Source organism: Mercenaria mercenaria, chromosome 7 (genome assembly GCF_021730395.1).
Source record: "Mercenaria mercenaria strain notata chromosome 7, MADL_Memer_1, whole genome shotgun sequence".
Lineage (NCBI taxonomy): Eukaryota > Metazoa > Mollusca > Bivalvia > Venerida > Veneridae > Mercenaria > Mercenaria mercenaria.
In genome coordinates, this window is record NC_069367.1 from 43,156,140 (window position 1) to 43,163,890 (window position 7,751).

Consider the following 7,751-nt stretch of genomic DNA (forward strand, 5'->3'; position numbering starts at 1 on the left):
CCTTTTAAAGTAATTGATTATTTTTTTTTAACTCTAGTGGAGCAATCATATGCATGCACCCAATTTATACAAAGAACGTTCACTTCCCGGTAGAGATCAGATTTGAACAACAACATGCTAAATTTTGGCTACAACATTATTAATCAAAAAGGGTCAGACTCAAACTTATCAGTTAACAAACTCGTGTGCAATCAATCCGCTATGGCTTGTGGCACCGTTAAATGTCGCAACGCCGCAAATGTCGCAACCACCGTTCTATGTCGCAAGGTTCGACGTTAAATGCCGCAACACCGCTAAAAATGTCGGCAAAATCGCCTGCCGCTAAAATGTCGGCACCTTTAACGTTTAAATGTCGCAAAATTGCCCATCGTTATATGTCGCAACTCCAAACGTTAAATGTCGCACAGCAAAATAAGAGTTAAACAAGTCCTTTGTGTACAACTTAAGATAAGATAAAGGTAATGCATGCTTGCATGCATCAGTATGCAATGTGTTTGATATTGAAGGGCTGAATGACCTTTTACTCTCATCTGCACGTTTGCTTTCAAGTTGGTCCCGCACCATACATACGTAATATCTTCTATACTAAAGTGTTTGAGCCACTAACGTAGTACTCACCCACAGTACCAAATTTATTTCAGTCTGAACATGTAATTCTAAAGAGTCCTGTTAGCTCATAGAGTTAAGCCGCGCTCCGTATTGGTCCGCGCGTTGTATCGCATGTCCCTTTATCGACCTTAATTTCTTACACAACAGCCCGGGGCAATATTGTTGAGGAGGAGGGGGTGGGGGTGTGTTGGGGGGTGGGGCCAGTTTTAACACAAAAAGCGTCACGCGACGTGCGGTAGGTACGGGTTCCTCTATTCGTAAATTGTGGAAAGTTTTTTATGTACAGGTAGCAATCTGGCTGAGGCGCATTTTTGTCTATTTTTTAGGTACGAACTAGAGGGGCAACTACCCCTATTTTTAAGGTGGTTAGGGTCTTTTCCATTCACAATTTTGAAATACAGGTAGGAAAGCTGGACTTTTACTGCATTTTTTATTCAAAATTTCGATGTATGGGAGGGTTTATCCCTGCCATTTTTCCGAGGGCTCAGCGGCTCTCCCCGGGAACGTATGAAAAACAGTATAAAGATGCCTCTGGTGCATTTTTTGTCTAATTTAAGTACTGTGAGGGTTACGCCCCTCATTTTAAGGGGTCAAGGTTCTCCCCCTGGGGAATTTTTGAAATATTAAGTATAAAATGTTCGCCTCTGGGGCGTTTGGGTCCGATACATTTTAGAAAATATTATTTCCAAATAAGTCGGGTAGCAACTTAGATGAGTAATAAAGTCACTACCGAAGCCAACAAGATGGGGGTGGGGGATCGCTCGGGCCGCGATCCGGGCTGTTTACACAACAGGATGTTTAACTCCGGGCGACACGAAGATCTGTAACGTGTTTTGTACCAACCTGTAAGAAAACGAATATTTTCTATTAATCAGTCACTGGATTCTATTCTTGTTTGGAGGTTTACATTTCAAATCAATAAGGTAACTATCAAAGCCTTCAATGGCGGAGTAAAGATCCTATGTGGCCTTTGTACATATTTTTAGGTAAAGCGGGAATTTTGATATTATTTTACTTTTAGTCTCCTTAAAATTGTTTGGTTTAGTATCCATTCCCCCTAAAAGATATCCTACTATGCCGCCTACCCACACATAACCCCCCTCTCTCATCTCTCCCACCCCCTTCAGACATGTACATATTTATATTTTCTAATTAATGTCTTGGTCTTGGGTGCTGTGTGTTTGTGTCTTAGATTTCTGTGTCGTTTACTCACCCCGTTCCCCACCATACCAACCCCCCACAAACCAACAGTACATTACCAAATCGTATTTAGTTAGAAGAACCTCAGAATATTCCTTGTCCTAAAACACTGGTCCTATTACAAAGTAATAAATATTCTTTTTTGCGTGACTGCTCAAACATGGTTGAACCTCAGGTGACATCTAGCCAACAAGGCCCGCTTGTTGCTATACGACGTAACAACACTTCTCATTGAATAATTATTTTGTAATTACATAACCCCTGTTAATTTTTTCCTTCGCCTCAGAAAAATCAATATACACAAGGAAATGATAGTCATAGTGTCATAGTGCGACATTGGGGAGCGTTGGTGTTGCGACATATAACCGGTGGCAAATTTTTGGCGACATTAACGTAAAGTGCGACATTTAGCGGTGGTTGCCGAACATTAACGTCACCTTGGCGACATATAACGGTGGTTTGCGACATTTAGCGCGTGTGCGACATTTAACGTCCACAGTGCTAAAAAATGTCTGGTAATAGTGTATTTCTTGAATTTGTCAAATGATTTTTCTGTATGATTTTTTTATTCAACAAATGCAAGAAAAAACGGGGAAAGGGGAAAAATTTCTGACAGTACTGCAAAAACGAAGTCGTGGCCCCCCTATTTTTGTTTGGCTCATTTTACAGTAAAATAAATTTTGTAAGATAATTATTTTTTCGACGTCATTTGCGTAAAAAGTGTCATTTGAACCCTTTTCAACTATAATTGTCACATCGGGTGAAGATCAACTTTTGCTGTTATTTACGTATGTTATCAACGATGCACAACTGTGACGTCATCTACGAACGTTCTCCCTGACTACACGCGGACTCCGATAACGAAAAAAACGCGACATACACATTGATGATACGCGATACTACGATAACGGAAAGGTGAAAACGCGACGAACGATGGTGAAAACGCGATATCACCATCGTAGTATCGTAAATCGCGTATCATCATCGTGTTGTCGCGTTTTCGTTTATCGTAGTTTGGTGATTTTCGCGTTTTCAACAACGTACAACCAGTATCGCATTTTCAGATCAACACATTCAAGGCATGGCCCTAACGGGATTCCATATTTATTAAGTAAGCGATTCGCGTGTCTTATTGTATGATTTACTAGGTTCAGGAATTCAAATTGCTTGGAGCGCTAGGATTTAAAAGTTTTATTCATTTATAACCGATTTTTGAACATTAATACTGCATTAAACATCGGATATGGCGATTCATTCGATGACATTGAGCAACGCTGTGCGATAAACGCCGTGCAGTCTATTAAGTCCTATGTTGCTTATATATCTCTGACGTGCCAATGAATTCAATCAGTGTACAAAAAAATTATAGGCTGCTAGCCGCAACTTCACGCTGCTAAGCCGCCGGGCGCAAGCTGCTAACTTATTTCCTGTGACCTTCATTTTGTGTTACGTTCTTATTTTGTAGCTACTACATTTATCTACATTATATTGTAATTATACTGATATGTCTGCAGCACTGGACTACAAAATATAAAACCCGACCAGATTTGATTTCCCATTTGATATTTGTATATATTCATCAGTCAAGGTTCACTTCGTTGAGTTCCAATTATTTCATCACCATTTGTTTTAAAGTTTGTGCCTAAGCCTAACTAATAAAAAATTTTTATTACACCGAAACTTTATTTTTTTCGCATTTTTTCAAAGGTTTTTGTTAATACCCACACCCCAAAAAACATACCATCCCCCCCTCCCCCACCTCCCCAGATAATTAGTTTAGGGTAAGATAATTTATTTTTGAAGGCAGTTCGTCGATGAAATCGATTAAACTCGTTTTCCCTTGCAAGAAAAAAAAGAACAACAACAAAAAATCGGAGACAAAAATATTATTTTTCGACAATCTCCACAAGGTCCACTTAATATAAAAAAAATTGTCTCCGATTTTTTTTCAGGAAATCAAGTTTAATCCATTGATTGAGACCATGTTAAAGTCTTGGGTGAGCATATTGTCAGGGGAGGTATACATGGAAGGACGGTATAGTTATTCTGACACTCGGTAGATTTATTGCCCGCAGATTCGAGACTCTTAATCCCGGGTATCTACCTATACCTTATATGAATATGTTGCTAATTATCTAACTTTACATTTAAGCTACTTACAAGTCCATAATAATGCCACAGAGCTCAGGGACGGTATCAGTAAATGACCAAACTTGTTATAGCGGTATGGAGCTGGCCAAGACTACCTGGTCCAACCGGGGACCGTGAAATTGCTCCAATGGTTTGTTGGACTCAGTGAAGATAGTGCCTGCCTGACTGCTCTAAAAAGTTCATGATTTTTGAGAAATTACCGAACTTTAACCTAAATGACCTTGACCCCTAGCCCGACCGAATTTGAACCAAACTTGGCCTTTTTTCCTCTAGGTAAATGCTTGCCCTTTGCATTAAGGTATCAATTATTTATCAAAAACGGACATCCGGTTATGAAAGAATGACGTCCTCTGACAAAGGCCAATCCTATATTTAATATATGAAGAATATGCATATTGTCACGAAAATGGTACATGTTTTAGACTGTCCCACGACAACCCGAGTTTGTCAAATAGTACCAATTTACATGTCTGTTTAGACAATATTACATTATAATTTATAGAAGTTATTCATAAAAAACTCTCGTGTTTAGACATTTTAGAATTATTTGAAGTTAACACATTACCCTGCTACATTTCTATAATGAACTTGTCCCATCCTTCAATTTGGACAGTTCCCTTAACTGTTACAAAGGTGCTATCACAAAAAGATACTTACATGAATGGCGAACAGTGCAGTATCATATCAAACAGCACGGTATTGCCGGCTGAACATGATCTACACTGATCGTAAAAGGCAGAATCATCCTTGTCCAGCAGTTTAAAGTTATTGAAAAAACACGGACTTTTTCCGCACGGAAAAACGGAAATACAGCTGATCTCCTAAATTACGTACAGACGAAGGAACAGATAATATTGTCTTTTTGACACAGAGCTTTCAGATAGTGTCATTTTCTATAAAAAAAAGTTTTATTTGCAGTTATTACCCCAAATACATATCTCATAAGCACTTTTTCCATATTGTACGGCAAATATTTTAAAGCAAAAATTCAAAGTTTCAGCAAATTTTTTCCGATGCCGTAGAAAATTGTTTTCATACTCGTTTGTTAGTCATATTTCGACGGCATGCAATGGGACCCTAACCGGATTCCGTAGTTTCCCTTGACAACGTGTAGCAGAAAATTTCACCAACGTGCTGTAGTTAAGACATAATCCCAATCACCGGGCGACAAAAGCGACAATGGCGAACAAATGCGAGATTTACTAATTCTCCGCAAGTATGTATAATTGGAATTTCAGTTTCCATCACGATGCGAGGTTTAAAAAAGACAAGCGACAATTAAGACGATAATTGTCGCCTCTCCTTAACCTCGCGAGGATTGTTAAACTCGCATGTAAGTATGTTTTCGGACAGGCGACAACGCGATAATTATCGCGTTGTCGCGTGTTGGCGAGGCGACAATTTAAGTGGCACGAACAGGATTCCGTACTAAAGAGATCCTTTAATAGTTTTTAAACGATTTACCAATTTTCTGCATGTTTTTATTCAATATCGCAGAAGAATGACAAACTAAAGTATCACAATTATATAAAAACAACCCAGTCATGACAGGAGACTGCAATGGTCAGGTGGTGTTTAATATGTTGGCAGCTCGGCCCAGTAGTAGGGCTACAACTGCAATTCTTACATGAAACAAGTGCTCTTTTGCCTGAGAAGCAGTCTGGTTACAGTTACAGTTTACATTTCAAACTTTCATGACAATAAAGCTTTAATATATCAGTATAAGCTAAATTAATAATTACCATTTTCTTGATCTTCAAGCACCCGCTGTCTCTCATCTCTAATTGCCTTTAGCCAGGACTGTTTGACAGCCTCAGATTTGGCATAAACAAGGTACCATTTATCTCTGTGTGTCTCATGAAACTTCCATGCATGTTTTACTGTCACATAATATTGGCTATCTGTAACAAATATAAACAAAATGTGTCATACATAAATCAATCACACACAGAGATACTTGTGTCTAAAAATAGTAGAATTTGATCCAATACCAGTACAGCATCTATAAATCATAAGTTAAGTTGTTAATCACAACTCCATTGTTAGTAGTCCACAAATCTATTTCTTGTATTCTGATAAACCATACTGTGTTTAGTATTTTAATACACCATAATGTGTTCGTATTTTGATAAACCATACAGTCTTTATTATTTTGATATACCATACTGCTGATACTGATCCAAGAAAATTAAAAATTCTTAATTTGAAGAAGGATTTAAACAGAATGATATCTGTGTACCATTCCCTTTAATATGGTTTACAATATCACAGTATTTACAATGCCCCTTTTCACTCCACAAAGATTTAATTGCAGAAGTCTGTTTTAGTTAATTCAAATTCAACTAAGAGATAAATAACCCCATTAGGATGTAGTGACTTATTCTTTACTGTAAATAAGCAGTGCAGTGTGATTAAATTAATGAAAACACACATTTGCTGTATATCATACTGATATATGATATGGTTTCAACTGTTTTGATTTTTTTTCTTTGAAGTACAGAAATATTTCCATCTTCTACATTAATAAGATTTCTCTCAATTATGACTGTTAATTAAATGATCAAGTGATGCAGATTCTAATCAATACCACACGCAGTAGTACAGCATTTAGCCTAACTGTGAAGAATTACCTTAAACAATAAAGTACATACCTTTTCCATCAGGTATATCTACAATATCACAGTGATCTAGATCTATCCTTCCTTTATAGCTAAATACATGCCGCTTGAGCAACTCCTACCAAATATATGTTTGAAACTGAATAAAATTATCATATACAAGTTATTACCAGTAAATCTAAAGACTCTGAAAACAAAATACGCATTTCAAACACTTTTAAATACATTTTATATATTGTTTAATTCAATGTAATAGATTAAGATGTCTGATAAGAACTTATACAAATGTAAAATTAAAACAGTATTCAAATCAATTTTTGAATTGTCTCCCTTACACTGCTAAAACAGTTTATTACATTTTTTCAAGATTCATAATACTCTACAAATATGAAACTGATCAAAAATTTTGTCACAAATGAAAAATATATACATATGCTACATAACAATAATAATGTAACAATAAGAGTAAGTAGAAAGATTACCAGTGATTTAATCCCCCTAACCATTATTATGCTGGACACGATTGATTCTGCCTTTGCGACCAGTGTAGATCATGATTAGCCTGCACATCCATGTAGTCTGATCATGATCTGCTCTTTCGCTATTTGGTCAATATCTTTTTGGTAAGCACCCCTAAAACAGTTAATGGTAATGACCAAACTGATAGACGGACAAGTTCATTATAGAAATTTAGCAGGGTAAGGGCTATAAACTGTACTAAAACTCACCTTTTTACAATAAACAATTTGATGATCAAAGAGGAAGAAAAAGCGCTCCTGTGACCAACCAGCTGTGTTGATGTTATTCAACTCTCCTGATAATATCAACTCTGAACTCCCTTCTAGAAGGTCAGGACCCTAAAGTGTACAAAAATAATGTCTTCTTGCTCCATTTCAAGTATTAATTAATAAACAGAGGTCTGTATATTTCAATGACAAACTCCAATAATATATCTTTGGAACAATCAATATTTTTCTTTACTGATGTGTAAACTTTTATGTTTGGTGTGTGATGTCATTCTAATGCGAGCCTTTCCATTTACAAGTTAATTAAAACTGTTTTATTCAATTACACTCAGTCTATGGAACAACTGTGTATCATTGATCAGTGTGAACTAGTATATAGTAAGGTTACTAAATGTAAATTTAGTATGTAATAAAATGGTAATGCATC

The 7,751-nt window shown here is 36.7% G+C and overlaps 1 long non-coding RNA gene across 1 annotated transcript; it reads right to left on the reverse strand.

Annotated features, from left to right (window-relative positions):
* Positions 1-5,708: 5,708 nt before the first annotated feature.
* Positions 5,709-7,437, reverse strand: LOC128558807 (uncharacterized). Its single transcript, XR_008371932.1, has 3 exons — positions 7,307-7,437; positions 6,612-6,696; positions 5,709-5,861 (listed from the first exon to the last, which is right to left on the reverse strand). It is a non-coding gene; the product is annotated as an uncharacterized LOC128558807 (long non-coding RNA).
* Positions 7,438-7,751: the final 314 nt, after the last annotated feature.